Source organism: Callithrix jacchus, chromosome 4, assembly GCF_049354715.1.
Source record: "Callithrix jacchus isolate 240 chromosome 4, calJac240_pri, whole genome shotgun sequence".
In the NCBI taxonomy this organism is placed as follows: Eukaryota; Metazoa; Chordata; class Mammalia; order Primates; family Cebidae; genus Callithrix; species Callithrix jacchus.
Window position 1 is genome coordinate 114,751,035 of NC_133505.1, and position 16,516 is coordinate 114,767,550.

General features: G+C 40.5%; 1 protein-coding gene across 12 annotated transcripts in view; it reads left to right on the forward strand.

Annotated features, from left to right (window-relative positions):
• FOXO3 (forkhead box O3) overlaps positions 1-16,516 on the forward strand; it is a 125,497-nt gene that overhangs the window by 71,790 nt on the left and 37,191 nt on the right. For 4 of the 12 annotated variants that reach the window (XM_078369910.1, XM_078369907.1, XM_078369908.1 and 1 more), the window contains one exon: positions 1-16,434. This exon is cut by the window's left edge. The exons of 6 other annotated variants lie outside the window; for them this stretch is intronic. The gene's annotated coding sequence lies outside the window, so the exon portion shown is untranslated. The remainder of the gene's footprint in view (positions 16,435-16,516) is intronic. 2 more of the 12 variants (XM_078369909.1, XM_078369911.1) reach the window with 2 other exon arrangements.

Consider the following 16,516-nt stretch of genomic DNA (forward strand, 5'->3'; position numbering starts at 1 on the left):
GGTTTTTTCTACTTTCTAAATTATCCTATAACCTTTGAAAACACATTGTTTTTTTCGCTGACATTTCTCCCCACCTGCCTCCTAAGGACTTTAAAGCAAATCCTAGGCTTCAGATATTTTACCTCTGTATAGTTCATTGCGCACCTCAGAAGAACATGGGCATATGCTTAATTGACCAGGGTCATTTTCACACCTAACTGTAGGTACTATATTTTGTTGTATCACCTAATGGCCACTGTGTAATTTTTAAAATTTCTTCCTTGTATAAAATACATGTTTTTTATGGTTTTATTAGAATCAGAATTCACATGTGGGATTTGGATATTATGTCTCTTAATCAAGAGCCGTTTCCTGCTCTACCTCTCCCCACCTTTTCCATGCCATTGACTTTTGCAGAAACTGGGTCAGTTGTTCTGCAGAATGTCCCACATTCTGGATATATCCATTTTCTTCTAGTGTCATTATCTGGTTCCTTTATCGCCTGAATTTCCTTAAACTGGAAATTAACTCTAAAGGCTTTATTAGACTCATGTTAGCCTTTTTAGTTAGGTAGTAGTGTGTGCTTCACATTGTATCATACCAAGGAAAGACTCCTTAATTTAACTAAGTAAAAATAATAAATATTAGTGAGCACTGAGTTTTTTAGACATGGTGCTAGGCACTGTGGGGACTACAAAGATTAGCAAAGTGTAGTCCCAGCTGCCTTAAATTTGATTTTGGAGGCAGACCATGGCCAACAGCATGACAGAGGATAAGTAAGGTATAGCTGGGGAATAGGAGAGATCAACAGTTAGCCAGTCTCTCCGTATCTGAGAGACTGCCCATGAAGCCTGTGGCATTTTAGCAGTCCCCAAAAAAAAAAACACAAAAATGTAATACTTTGCCAATAATAGCATCTATGCTCTTTTTAAAACTAGTTTTATCTCATATAATTCTTGAGTTAATTTCTCTCTCTCTCTCCCCTAACCCACTGTGCATTGCATTACTCGAGGCCTCATGATATGGCTGCATATGCCTTTTCATATACCTGGGTCAGGATAGAACCTGTGGAAATCCCCCCTCCTTCCCAGATTTAGACAGTGAGACATGCCAAAGGCAAGTGAAGCTCATGGTAAAAGAGAAAGCTGGCACCACGTTTGAACCAGTGATCCACTGGTGTCAATTGGCAGTGTTTTTTCGGATCATCCTGCCTGATCCTTGTAAATGTAGATAGAGAGACCAAGTACAGTGTAGAAAATGGCAACTTCCTGCTGGATCCCTAACTGTTTTTTCTTCTTCTTTTGGAGGGGTATATGGAGAGATTTTCACTTTACAAAGAATGAAGCTGGACCTTTAAATGGTTTGTGTGCTTTATAAAACTTTTTAAAAACTCGTGAAATCGTGTGTTAGTATATTAGTTTTTACTTGTGTCTTGTCTACCCAGTTGCCACAACTTGTTAATTTTTTTTTCCATGAGCAAGTAAAAGTTCAGCTGGAATGTGTCTTCTTAATTGAAGGTTCATAAGCCAAGAATTTAGGCAAAAGAGGAAATTCTTTTCAATATTCAAATATAAAACTCTGAGGAGCATCTTGTTGATGGATGTATTTTAGCATTTAGCATAGTGCTGGGCACTCAGTGCTCCATAAATACTGATTGGATGAATAAAATGAGATGTTGAGTCAGTGGTGTTTATTCTCATTTATAAGTTACAAGTAAACTGTGATCACAGTGAAAAGTCCTTAACCTGCTTTGCATAAGGATCTTTCACTTGTGCGCCAGAGAGAGAGGGAGTGTGGGTATGAGTGGGAGTGTGTGTGTATGTGGCACTGGCAAATAGAAGGGAAGGATTTGTCTTATTTGCTGATTTTTTTTTTTTTTAAAGATTGTTTATGATCAAGAATGTAGCACTTAAGATATATCCAACCTAAAAAACTGCTGAGTAAAATTCTGGATTTTGTCCTTGAAAGAAAAATGGCATTTCCTGCATAAAAAACAATTTCTATTATAAATGACAAAAAAATTGTTAGGGAGCTGAGCTTTGATGCATTTACTACATGAAGGTCAAATACTTAGGTCATTATAATTCTGCCCCCTTTTGTGCATGAAGTACAATGAAGCTCTTTGACATGGCGCTACCACATTCTCAAGATGAAGGAAGGTCACGTGTTTTCATGCATCAAGAGCATGATCTACCCTTTTTCGGTTCTCTGTTAGAAGTGGCTGTTGAGGGTGAAGTTGAGGGGAGAAACTGGACTAATGAATGGCTTTTGTCTACCTTTGTACTATTTTTTACTTTTCTTGCACAGAAGTCAATTTGTGACCTCTTAAAAGGAAAAGTTGAATGCCAAAAAAAAAGTGAAAAGTTTTTAAAAAGCTGAGAACCAGCTGCCCAGAGGAATCCACAGACAACTTTCAGTCTGGCTCAGTTACCCAGATTTTTGTCACATACTTGCTGGCAGAGTTTTGATTGCCTCCAAACCTCAAGCGAGTGTGTGGCTTCTTTAGATTCCATGGAACTGGTCCTTTTGTTATTAAGGAGGCCTTGTGAGTTATTATTAGGCCTTGGAGCCAGTTCATCTGGGCCCAATATGTGCTTCATTTATCGGCTATTGACCTTGGAGGAATTATTTAACTCCACTGTGCCACAGTTTCCTCATCTGTAAAATGAGTTAATTTGCAACAGGAGACGTGCAAAAAAAAAAAAAAAATTCCTGACACAAAGAAAGCACTTGATAAACATTAGCAACTGCTGACGTGTGTGTGAATTTATCCAGAGATGCAGTTCAGGTACTGAGTACATGAAGGAGCGTGAGAATATGTATTTTTAAACTTAAGCAAAAAATGCAAGTATGTAACAATACAGATAGTATACCTTTTATATAAAGTTTTAAAATATGCAAGCAGCATTATGTATTATATATATGTTTATATACTTTATATATAATGTATTGATCGCATTAGAGCATGTTCTGAACAGCAGCATTGTGTGTGTGTATATATATATATATATTCATGTAATAATTTAAAATTTCATGGAAATAATAAATATGGTGGGCATCATGGCTCACACCTGTAATCCCAGCACTTGGGAGGCGGAGGCAGGCAAATCACTTGAAGCCAGGAGTTCAAGACCAGTCTGGCCAACATGGCGAAACTCTGTCTCTACTAAAAATACAAAAATTAGCTGGGTGTGATGGTGGGCGCCGATAATCCCAGTTACTTGGGAGGCTGAGGCATGAGAATTGCTTGAACCTAAAAGGTTGCAGTGAGCCGACATCATGACACCACACTCCAGCCTGGGCGACAGAGTGAGACTCCATCTCAAAAAAATAATAATTACTAGCTTTAGGATAGTGGTAGTGGTCACCTCTTAGAAAGGTAGAAAAGAGATGGAATGAGGAGGGGATACAAAGGGTATTTTACCTGTACCTGGAATATTTTGTTTATTAAAAAAAATTGAAGCAAATATGGTACAGTACTAAGATTTGCTAAAGTTGTGCATTGGGCATGTAGGTGTTTGTTATGCTCTGTATAATTATGTTTGTTTAAACTATATCACAGTAAAAAGAATAAAATGTTGTGATTCTATAACATGAAGTGTCTTTAGACACATCAGGAGCTGAGCTGCAGGAGGTGCTGGGAGGTGCCTTCCCTTTCTGTTAGAGAGGCACATCCTGTCAGCATTGCACCCCCATTAGGGGTGGCGAAACAATTGGCTTCTCATATAGTTGCATAATAGGGGGAAGCCCTCGTGGTTAGTAGAGGTGGATGGAAGTAAGGTTGTATGAATTACAGGCAGTTAGATATCGCAGAATTTGTGTTTTCTGGACCATGCTGACCTACTGCCTCTGTCAGAGGGATTTGGGCTGGGTCATAGATGATGAGTTTGTTACCATGACTGGCAGAAGACTTTTAGGAAGCAAAGCTTTTGTGTGTAAGAACTGGTTTCCTTGATAAGACTTCTCAGAAAAAAAAAAAAAAGGCATTTCTACTCCTGATTGGTTGTTTGTGTGGTAATCTTGTCAGTCTTCCCGCATAAAGCGGGATTAAGCTTGTCACTCTTCAACTAGGGAAGCGAGCCCTCCATCTGGGGAGTGAGAAGGCAGATTGTTTGAGGGCTGGGTTCCTGGGCTGCTTCTGAAAGGTGACTAGCACCTCTGTGCCTCCCCCTGCTTCTGGGGAGGAAGATCTGGAGATTGAAGTGATCCTTGTGCCCAGGTCCCAGTCTGTGTGTTACCTGGTATACAGATTTTGCTTACAGATGTTGCGGGTAGTGAGCTTGTGCAGTGTGCACACATCAAGTATTGGTTTGATCTCTCAGAGAATACAGATGTAAGATGTCCACATCTTTGGTATTTATTTGCTAGTTCTCTAAAGAGAAGATCATTGTTTCATATGTTCTAGAGAGTTCATTTAGCAGAGAGGAAAGATAAACCCAACATCCTTACAGGTTAAACATTTTGGAATAGAACAAACCCTGTGTTGAGCCCAGTGGAACTGAGTGGGGTGAGGGGTGCATGATGCAAGAGATCAAGCATCTCAGACACTGTTTTTTCAGCACTCATGTGCTAGTATCCTAGATTCTCAGGAAGGCCGTGACTAGACCAGACCAGCCCCTTACCACTTCCCCACTCTGCATCCTGGGAAGTAAGGCCCAGGATGCAGAGTGGGAAAGGCCTCCTCATTTAAATAGGGATGGGGGTCTCCAGGGTGTGCTCTGGAGGTCTGTGAGGATGAGGATTGGAGAATAAGGGAGCCTCCTTTGATACATGCCAGGTGAGAAACCACAGGAAGCAAAGACCAGCCAGCCTGGCAACCACTCACAAGAGCTGTGTTCTGGAACAGGACTCTCACTTCATGTTTTGTGTCCATTCAGCCTCATTTGCATTCCCTGGAAGAATTTAAGAGGTTACAGGACCCTGGCACCTGAGCAGCTCTGCAGTATCCTCCCAGGCGGCCCCACTAAAGCCCCTCTGTTTAAATCCCGCTGTTCAAAATAGGGAGGCCGTGTAAACGGCAGATTTTTCTGACATGTAGGAATGGACTGGGAGAGATGCAGACTTTTGCAGAGGAAGGGAGTCTCTGGGTGTTGGGCAGCCATATTGCCTCTGTCCTTTATTTTAGTTTGTAACTTTATATCTTCCTTTAGTGCGGTTTTCCTCAAAACTGGAAAGAAATAAAATAAATTGAGGTATTGAGGAAGCACACAGAAAACAGAGAGGCTATTTTTCTGTTACCTGCTTTTGTTTTCTTTAATTCCTTATCTAGTTAGCACCACTTGAAAAAACTGCATTACATTTAAGTTTGATGAGCTCTTTGTGAACATGTCAGTCAGTAGTTTCTTGAGGTGCTGCTGGGTTCAGTGACATAATACTGAACACAAAGCCAGAAACCAACCTAGAAACTAGGCAGAGGGCTTTGTCCCAGAGTCCTGCTTAACCTTATTACAGCTAAGTGTCAAAATCCAGCCCATGGTTCTTCCCCAGAATACTGGGGGGCAAAGCTGGCTCAATAATAAAAAGGTATAGTTAGCCTCTGAGGGTTTTATGGGTGTGTATATAAAAGCAATATTAGATGAGTTAAGCCTATACAGGTTTACTATGCATATCAGACTCCTGATAATGATAGGAAGAGTTCATTTCTCCTTTTATTTTTTATTTTTTTATTTTTTTGAGATGGAGTCTTGCTCTGTTGCCAGGCTGGAATGCAGTGGTGCAATCTGCGCCTCCCAGGTTAAAGCGATTTCCCTGCCTCAGCCTCCCTAGTAGCTGGGACTCCAGGCATGCACCACCATGCCCAGCTAATTTTTTGTATTTTGGTAGAGACAGGGTTTCACTATGTTGGCCAGGATGATCTCAATCTCCTGACCTCGTGACCCACCTGCCTCGGCCTCCCAAAGTGCTGGGATTACAGGCATGAGCCACCGCGCCTGGCCAGAAGAGTTCATTTTTCTAGAGTCGTGATTCTGGAAGACTTTATTTCCACCAAGAATTTACTTAGTGTCTGTCTTTCCCCTGATGTTTTCTCCCTGCCTCAGAGTCAGCAACACATCCTCTCCTCATGGCCTGGCTTTGCCTCTTCCCCACTTCTGTCTCCTTTCTAGTAGCTTTTTGGTTTTCTTCCCCTGTAGCAAATATTATCCTCATTAAAAAATTTTTTCCCTTCAGTTAATAAAATGTTCAAATTTTGTGACGTATTTTAGAAAATAGCCATTTATCAAAAAGAACATCTTGAAATCCCCATGAGCATTAATAAAAGTTTAATGTGTTAAAATATATATATATCCAGTGTTAAATCAGCAGAACAGGAACGAAAACTGTTTTTCCAAGTTTGTGAAATAAATATACTTTTAGAAGAAAAAAAAAGAAAACAAAATATAAAAATATCAAGAATGGTCAATTAGGGTAATTAGACTATGAGTAACTTTTTACCCTATTTTTCTCGTTTTCAGTAATGTCATTATATGCATGCTTGCATGTCTCCCTGGCATATATCCATATGGCATTTTGAGAAGAATGGGACAGGGAGTATAAAGGAGAAGTGAGTGTAGAGGAGTCATTTTCAAATGCAGCCCTAAGAAACCCCACAGACTCTTGGTAGGGGGCCTCTGGGCCCTGGACCTGTGTCTACCTTTAACTAGAGCATTTTCACTTTTCATTTGCTATGCCTATCAAGGTTTGTCCAAGATTTCATGTAAGAAAAGAATTCTGCTACTAAAGACAAGGTTTGAAAACCTTACAGAGAGAAGAACACATTGGGATCAGAGGTATGAAGTGGGGGTCCTGACCCAGCCTTTAACTAGCAGTGTGTCTCTTTGTCCAAGGCACTTTAGCTCTCTGGGCACCAGTTTTTTCATTTCTAAAATGATGGGCTTGAGTTAGTTGATAATCTGAAGGTCCCCTACAGCTTTGACGTTTTAGGATTCTATTCAAGTGGTGTCAAAAAATAAGAAACTCCAGGAAAAGAGGTTTATGATTCCCAGCCTTCTCCCACTGCCCCAGCAGTTTTCAGGGTACCTAGAGGACAACAGACAACTTGGGCAAGCATCACATTGTGGAGGTTTTGCTTTTTATCTTGCAGTTTGTTTTCTGTTTGTGTTGTGTAGTTAGGACAAGGAGCAATAGGACCCAACCCAACAAGGTGCGTGGCTGTTTTAAATGACAGTTGACTGTTTTTCAGTTAGAGGTCCAGGTTCTTTGGAAAAAGTGAATGGTACTTTCTCTTATCCTAAAGTTATTCCTGAAGTTCTGTTAATAAAATGTACAGTCAGAAAAGTGGCACCATGTCCTGCCTAATGGTGTTCAGGGTGTTCATTTCCGTAGGCCATCCAGAGTCCTTTTCCGCTGCGGTGTCAGCACTGTTTAGATGGCCTTCCTTGGAAGGCTGGGCTCCCTTTGGACAAACAGGCCTATAATAGGAGACTTTTCACGTTAATGGACCCAGAGAAAAGATAACCTCAGGATCTATCCTTTTTCACTGGAGACGCCTGGAGGCCTGGCACCAGTTTGCTTCTCTGACCTGAAAATAGAGTGTTCTCCTTTCTGGCCCTGCCTCCCACTGGGTGGGTGAGGCTAACCTGCTTCCTTTCATCTGCAAAGCATAATCTCTTCCCTGGACCTCTCTGGGGACTGAAACAAGAACTCCACTAGCTGCCACACTATCCAAGCACTTAACTTTTTGACTTTTGGGAAAAGCTTTTATTTCCAGGTACCTAAAGTGTGTGGCATTGTAAATAAAGTCAGAAGTTCAGTTTCTTGGTCATAAGTGCATTGGATGGAAATGAGAGAAAGCCAATGAGACCATCTTCTTTTTGTACTTTGCCCTCAGAATGCATTCCCTGGGATGAAAAACAAACCCTGCTTAAGCCTGGGTACAGTCACCCAAGTTGACAGCAATGATAGTGACCCTTCAGAAAGGAGCAAGTGGAGGTGGACCCTGCCTCGAACAAGTTTGGTGTGTTCTCCAGTTGAGCTTAGCTCAAAACCACGCCCCCTGCCAAAAATAAATAAAATCCAGATACCCCTTTTTTATTTAATTTCCATATATTGTGGACTAATTCTCCCTAAAAGTACATATCAACTAAGAAGACAAAACTCGAATGATCAGTACGTTGTGGTTTTGGCTGGTCTAGCATAACACTATAGACTTTACTTTCTAAATATTTATCGAACACCATACTCTGTGCATGAAACTGAATCAGTTACTGTGAGGTTCAGAAAGAGCATAGAACTCACTCCTTGGTCTTTGATTTAACAGTCTCCTTGGAGGGGCAGAATCTAACAGAAAACCATACACCTGTGAAACAGAGACTAGTTTAAAACAGTAAGACAGCTCTGTTTTTAAACTTGGAGCACAAACATGGTCCAGATGGGGTGGAGCCAATCTTGCTGCAGGTAGTGGGTTTCAAGTCAGAGTGTAGAGGATGTGTGATGGGTGTGAGGAAGAGGAAGGATGGGCAGTGTTCCCAGACAAACTCCTTTCATTGGAGAAGAAAGGTAGGGATGAAATTGTGTGATAATAAGAGGACTGTGGCACGGCACAGTAAGCCTTAGGGACAGTCTTGGAAAGGGACATTTTAAATTGTCATAATTAGGGCAGCAGTGCATATAGGCTGACTTGAAATGGGGATCCCCACACCCACTCATTAGCCATGTGATCCCCCATGTAGTTTACTAACATCAGGTCACGGAATGCTTTAACAGCAGTATACAATTTGAATCAGAGATAATGAACTAAATTTTTACTAAGCGCATACTCGGGTTAAATAAATTCACAAAGATCTACATCATCATTAACAGAAATGTGAGCATTTCATGTAAACACATGTGCATTATCTTGATGTTTAAAGTGTTTTTTAATGCATCATTTTCATTTGTGTGAACATTTTAGCATTTGTTACATGGCTTGTTTAGGACACTTAAGTCAATCTGAGGTTTTTGATACTTTACAATTTGTTATGTGCAATTAGTGGATAGAAAATTTGAGTGATGAATTATATAGCTTATTAGAGTAATGCCTTCTGGGTGTCTTGACTTTATACCACTTTGATCTTGCCCTTTTATGTTGGGTTTTCTTACAAAGTTAATGGATCCCATTTATTCATAGTTCATTCAACAAATACATGTTTTGCCCTACTATGTGCTAGGCATAATTCTAGGAATTGAGCTCCCAGTTACTGATTTGGAAACTCAATATTTCTTTCTTTTTTTTTTTCTTTTTGAGACAGAGTCCTGCTCTGTCACCCAGGCTCGAGTGGAGTGATGCAACCTGTGCCTCCTAGGTTCAAGTGATTCTCATGCCTCAGTCTCCTGAGTAGCTGGGATTACAGGCGCACGCCACCACGCCAGCTAATTTTTGTACTTTTAGTAGAGACAGAGTTTCACCTTATTGGCCAGGCTGGTCTCAAACTCCTGACCTCAAGAGATCCGCCCACCTTGGCCTCCCAAAGTGCTGGGATTATAAATTAGCTACCACGATTGGCTGGAAACACATTATTTCAACGTGAAGGGATTGTTGTGGCTAATTTTGATTTTCTTGCTATGCCTTTGAACTTAAGTTACTGATTTTATTTAAAATATTTTGTCATCAGTACAGAACCCAAACATTCTTACTAGTGCTTTTGAAATAAATCAGTTTGGCACATTGAATTTTGACAGGTTGGTCTGCTTCCGCTGCTCAGAGCCTTTAAGAACCTCTAGGGCTCCATAAACAGTTTGAAAACCACTGGGTCTAATGAGCTCCAAAGCCTCTTCCCATTCTAAAGCTGTCTCAACTTCTCTGTGCCATTTTTCTTTTGCATATTTAACTTATTATGGAATAATAAGGCAACTTATCCAGACAGAGTCATGATGACTACTTGATATATATTTAAGGTGTAATTTACCTTACTCCATTTTTAACGTCTTTGCTTTCCCTTGGTGGTTTGATTGCCCCCATAGCAAGCAGGATGTCATGTGAGGACTGCAGAATACGTAAACAGTCCTTAAAATATGAGTATGTGAGTGACGTCCTCAAGCCTGTGGTGTATGTGGAGGGCTAGAATTGCCACAAAAAAACACACAGAAAAAGTATATTGTACAGTCAAAATCTCTCATTTTGCTTGTAAAGGAAAACATTTTACCTAAAACAGACTTTGTAATTTGAATACAAATGCTACTCATTGTATTAAGACCTGTCCATATAAATGGGTTAACTAGAAGAGCATTCTGCATATTCCGTGTTGTGCATGGAATTTAGAAGAATGCAAGAATACATGAAACTTGAAGCATAAAGCATTAATTTAAACTTTGAGAGCAGTACCCAGCTAAACAAAGTCATTGAAGTTTTTTGGTTTTGTTTTTTTGAGACACGGTTTTGCTCTGTGACCCAGGCTAGAGTACAGTGGTGCGATGTCAGCTCATTGCAACATTCAGTTCCCAGGCTCAGGCAATCCTTCCACCTCAGCCCCCCAAATAGCTGGGACTCCAAGTGTACGTTACCATGCTCAGCTAATTTTTAAAATTTTTTGTATAGATGAGGTCTCACTATATTGTCAAGGCTGATCTCAAACTCCTATGTTCAACTGATCCTCCAGCCCCAGCCTCCCAGAGTGCTGGCATCACAAGTGTGAGCCATCATTCCTGTCCCGAAGTTTTAAGACATATACCTAGCCGAGCACCGTGGCTCACGCTTTTAATCCAAGCACTTTGGGAGGCCGAGGTGGGCGGATCACAAGGTCAGAAATTTGAGACCAGCCTGACTAACATGGTGAAACCCTGTCTGTAGTAAAAATACAAAAATTGGCTGGGCTTGGTGGTGGGCGCCTGTAATTCCAGGTACTTTAGGAGGCTAAGGTGGACGACTTGCTGGAACCCGGGAGGCAAAGGTTGCAGTGAGCCTTGATTGTACCACTGCACTCCAGCTTGGGTGTCTGAGCGAGACTCCGTCTAAAAAAAAAAAGAGGGTTTTGTCAAGGAGAACTGCTGATAGTATAACATAAACGGGGGTGGGGGAGACGGCGGCAGAAGTGAAGGGGTGGATCAGGATAATATGCAGGATGTTCTCATTCATATAAACAAACTACAGAAAATAAGTAGCAAAATCTACAAAGGTTGTAGATTGGAGGGTCAATTACATGATGTTTTTTCTGCTTCTCCACACTTATCTTCCCAGATTTTTAGAATAAGCATGTATTGCTTTGATACTCAAAGAAAAGGTAAAGACTGAAAATAAAAAAAGTTCAGCAGCTCTCACCCAATTCAAGGCTAGCAAACAACAGGAGATTTTGAAAAATTAGAATTATTTGTGTATGGCAGTAGGTACCCTCTAAATTACTTTAATGCTATCACTAAGATTATCATTTTAACTCTTAACTTGCATTGTGTTGGGCGGTTGCTGGGAGAGTTACAGGTAGCAATAGTCTGATGCCTGTCCAGCTGAGTCCAGTTAGTGGTTCCATAAAACTAATTCATTGTCAACTAATGTAACTTCAGATTTTGTTATTGTTGCAGCTTGTTTTCTGGTGTTTGCATACAGACTGAGCATATTTGCAAGAATCCAGAACGTAATGTGTATTTCACATGATCAGATAAGAACATCTAAGCTTCTTAGTTAAAGAATTTCTATGTGCTGCTCTTCACTTCCAAATCCAAAGAGACTAAATTATAGAATGTAAATAGACTTCTAAACTCTAATTTCCCCACTTTTTGGTAACATATATAGAAGACTTTACTGTAGGAGGAATTTTATTTGACCCCAGTTTTTGAATGCTGCTATTCTGCAGAGGGTGACTTCATTTTTAGTTCATTCTTGTAATTTTACTGTGTAAACAATCAGATCTTCACCCATGCCCAGCTTGACCTTTTCAGACTTTGGTGCAAATTAAAACTGGCCAGAGGCAGAAGAGTCAGGAAGGGACCTGGGGAATGAGGATGAGGGGACTAGTCAAGTACCTTAGGTTACTTATGTTGCTTGTTTTGAACCTTGAGGTCACGTCAGAGAGGAGTGCTCACTCCCTCAAGCACCTAAAAAGTATTCCAGAGTGGATGTGAAGTTAGTGGGAGTGCTAGGTTTTGAAAACAAGATGAGCAAAACTCAGAAATCAACAACTGCTCTTCTATTTTGTCTTTGATTTTTGTTTGTTTGTGTTCCTGGTTATGGAATGAGAGGGCTATTCAGTGGCAACCCAACACTTTCTTCTCTTTAGTCAACTTTTCCTTTTTGACCACACTGTAAGAGGCGAGGACAGATAGCAAGCATTACTCCATGTGTTCCGCTTCACCCTGCCCTTGCCCCAGCTACGGCAGTCGTACGCACCAGTTAACCGTGGTATTGTCCAGAGCTGAACTGCAGAAAGTTCAGGAGTGAAGATCTGACCTCAGTGCAGAGTTCAGCTGTGTTTGCCCCTCAGATCATCTTTAGGAAGGAATGATTTTCATGGATCTCTCATTAATGAATAGTGGAAAAGCAAGTGGGAAGTTATCAAAATATGCATTCTAGAATCTACCAGCCCCAAGATAGTATTTTGCAAGCTAGAAGGACTGTTTCTGTGGCTGTTGTTACCCAGTGTACTCTTCGATCCTGTAGGATTGTTTTGCCCCATTGTATGTCCCTACCTGGGAAAGGCCAACTTGTGGCTTAAAGGTCAGGACCATGCCAGTCCCTGCCTGTAGGCTCTAGGTCCTGTTCCTCTCCTCTAGGGCCTTTACTGCATCATGCGTGGGCCCTTGCTTGGTGCAGACCTTTGAGTTCTCATCCATGTGGTCTTGGGCAGCTTTCTGCAAGCTTCAGTTTTCTCATCTATAAAATGGGGACCATAGTGCCCCCCATTGTTGTGAGGACTTACAGAGATAGTACATATGAAACACTTAGAACAGTGTGTAGTACATCACATGCACTTAATAAATGTTAGCTTCTTTTTTATTAGTAGTGATCCCTTGCTGGCGTCTTTCCTGGCTTCTGTCCCTACCACTCCTTTGATACTGCTGTTGCCAAGGCAACCAGTGATAACCTCTTTGTTGCCAAAGCTCATGAACACTCTTGGTTCCCCTCTCTTTCTGGATCTTTCAGTGCTGACTGTTCTTTCCTTGAAGCACTAAGCTCTCCTAGACTCGATCGCCACACTCCCCTCCTGTCTGGTGGCTTCTATTCTTTCTCTTTTGTCTGGTCCCTGTTCTCTACCTGCCCTCATGTTACATGACTCCAATGAGAACCTCTCAGGTTTTCTCTTCTCCATTCCCTCTCTAACTACACCCATCCACTCCATCCTCTCTAGGTAAACCATCCCAATGGCTTTCATTACTTAGTTGCTCCTCCTCCAGGTCTTAAGTCTTTCCTGACTTTCCAGTCTGTCTTAGGTCCATCCAACTGATGTTATTTTCTCTTATGGTACCCTGTTGTTTTCGTTCAGAGCCGAAATTTGTAATTATGTATGTATTTGTTTGCTTTAATTAATGTCTGTCCCTTACCTCCCCCTCACTTCACAAAATTATAAAATCTGTGAATGAGACCAGGGACCATGTCTGTCTGTTCACTCACATTTGTATGGCTGGTGCATGGAAGGACCTCCCCAAATACCCATTTGAGTGACTGAACCTGTGGCTCCTCCAGTTCTTCCTCTACCACTCCAGCCCTAACATTTTTGGGGGAGGTAGCAGGAGGTATTGTTGTTATTACTCATTTTATCACCTGCCAACCTAGGTCTACTCCCTGTGTCAGATGGTGTCTTCTATGGAACGTGCTGTGGTCACCTTCAAATCATAGAACCTTTTAGAAGACTAAAGCTTCCCAGGTGTTGGTTCCTGGGAAGCAATCAGGATGGAGCCTCCTGGATAGTTTGCTCAAATTCCTAAGCAAAAGAAATTGAATGTAGGACATTTATACTCAGGAAAAATGTTAATAAACTAAACTTACTTTCCAGGACAATTATTAGTCTATGAAACATTTATTGCGATTTGAAGGGCTTATTTTTTTTTTTTTAATTTACTTTAGTGTGGTTAGAGTTTAATGAAAAAGAGTGTCTGTGAGTGCCCAGCCCTGTGCCAGGAGTTTCATGGGAAACACCAAAGAAGTTGGCAGTCCTGGCCGAGGGAGTGTTGATGCCACAGGGTTACTGTCAGAGAGCCAGGACTTTACAGCAGGGGTTTCTAGCCCTGATTACCTGGTCCTTGACCTGTTAGGAACTGGGCTACATAGCAGGAGGTGAGTGGTGGTGAGCAAGGGAAATTGAGCTCCGCCTTGGATGGCATTAGATTCTCATTGGAGCACAAACCCTATTGTGAACTGTGCCTGCGAGGGATCAGTTGTCATAAAGCTATTCCAATATTCTGAATAATAAATGCAGCATAAGAATAAAAACTTTATTGCATTAAGATACTATGGGACTGTCTCAACTTTTCCTGTCCAGAGGCTAGATATTAAAAACCATGTCTATGAAGGCCTAATAAACAGGGCAGCGTTACAAATATTTATGGTGCCTAATTTAGTCTATATATAAGAAAGAACATGCCAGGAATAACTGTCTTCCACGAAATTGGTCTCTACTGCCAAAAAGGTTAGGGACTGCTTCTTTACAGGTTTATTTATGAAATTCAGAAGTGGATTCAATAGCATATATCAAAAAGGTGTTATGCAATGTTGAGAGGGACAGTTTAAACTCGGAAATAAATGTTTCTCATTTTATACAGGCTTCAGGGATTAACTATGTGGTATTTATCAGTAAAATGTATATAAAATATTAGTTATTAAGTAACCTTTTTTCCTCTGAGTAAATTAGCCATCTTCTCTCTGAAAATGAGCCCTTATTCCTGAAAATGGCCCTGTCTTCCTGTTCCATAACTACCACCCAGCAAGTATATACCTAACTAGGAATATTCAGCGCTATTTTTTCAGCATGTTCTTTCTTACATATAGACTAAATTAGGCAGCATAGCATAGTTAAACATCCATAATGCTGCCCTCTTGTTTTTAATATCTAGCCTATAGACAGGAAAAATGGAGACAATCCCATAGTATCTTACTGCAATAACGTTTTTATTCTTGTATAGCGTTAATAAATTCAGAATATTGGAATAACTTTATGACGAATTTGTTTACTTGTTACCTGATTTTTAGAAATTCATTTTAGGGAAGGGTAACTGACCACAGTTTGGTTCGCTGGGGACATAGAAATGTTTTGTAATACCGTTGTTGTTTACCATCTCATAATGTCAAGATAAGACTGTTTTCTTATTGGATAACATTTTTAGTTTTTAGCTTTGATACTCTCGGATTTAGTGGAGACTGCCTTACATTCTGTTTAGTTCATGTTACTCCAAAGTTAGAAAAGCATAAACCTGACCAAGTTACAACATCTTGGTATGTTGTTGATAATCTGTACTCAATGGCTGTGGATGTTATTTTCTGATAGTTATGTGAAAATTGTTACTAAGGCATTGGCCCTACCATAATTCCATGATTGGTAGAAATAACCCTATATATTCTGTTACCATTAAATTAATTCCCAGTAAACAATAAAACCATATGTCTCTTCAAGCCTTCTTTCCCATCACTCATTTTTTATTTTTTTTTTTGGCCTTGAATCCCCAAAATTGCTTTTTTTTCCTTGAAATGCAGGTTGACCCAAAACAAGAAGTGTCAGTAGCCTCCCTCATCATAATATAGCCACTTAGCTTGCAAATGTAAGTCCCTAACCTTAATGGCCTCTACATGAGAACTTCAAAAACTCTGTGGAGTTTTGGGCCTATAATTACGGTTAGCCCTGCCAGTCTGCAACATTGGAGGATGACAGAACCCAGCACACACAGTCATTCACTGAAAAGCACTTTGAAAGTGCCTGATGACACATACATCAAGGTAGGTATAGAATGTAGGCACATAAAGGACTTTCTTTGTCAGTTGTTTCTATTACATTATCTTACCTAATATGAACAGAAACCTCTAATTATCATTATTAATGCTTGGAATTTTATAATTAACTTTTTAAAAAATCTGATGTGTGCAAAAGTTGAAAGTGTATGTATACACACAGAGATAACATATGCAGTAGGGTATGTCAGTAAAATTAATTCCTAAAAATAGAATTGTTGGGCCTGTTAGGTAGGATTAGGTTTGGCTAATGGAAAAGAAATTTAATAGTGAATTATTCTCATGTAAAAGAAGTCCAGGGCTGCCATGGCCACTGTAAGAAGTGATTGATCAGTCTCCTCTTATTCTCTGCCCTCCCATCTCAGCAAGTGGCTTTCATCTTCAAGGTCTCCTCATTGCCCATCCAAATGGAAGCCAAAAGGAGGAAGAACAGCAGGAGTGAAGAGACTCACCTCTCACCTGAGTCAGCTGCCATTAACTAGTCTTCCATGGAATTCTTCTACTTCTGTGTCATTCTGTTTTCAAAGCTAAGTCACGTGGCCATATCTGACTTCAAAGAAGCCTGGGGAATATAGTCTTTTTGTCTGGACCCAGCTAAAAATTGGCGTTGTGTGAGTAATTAATGAGAGAAGAATGGAGTAGTCTGTTACACTAAATCAAAGGTTATGTTCAGTATCAATAGATAGTAATAAA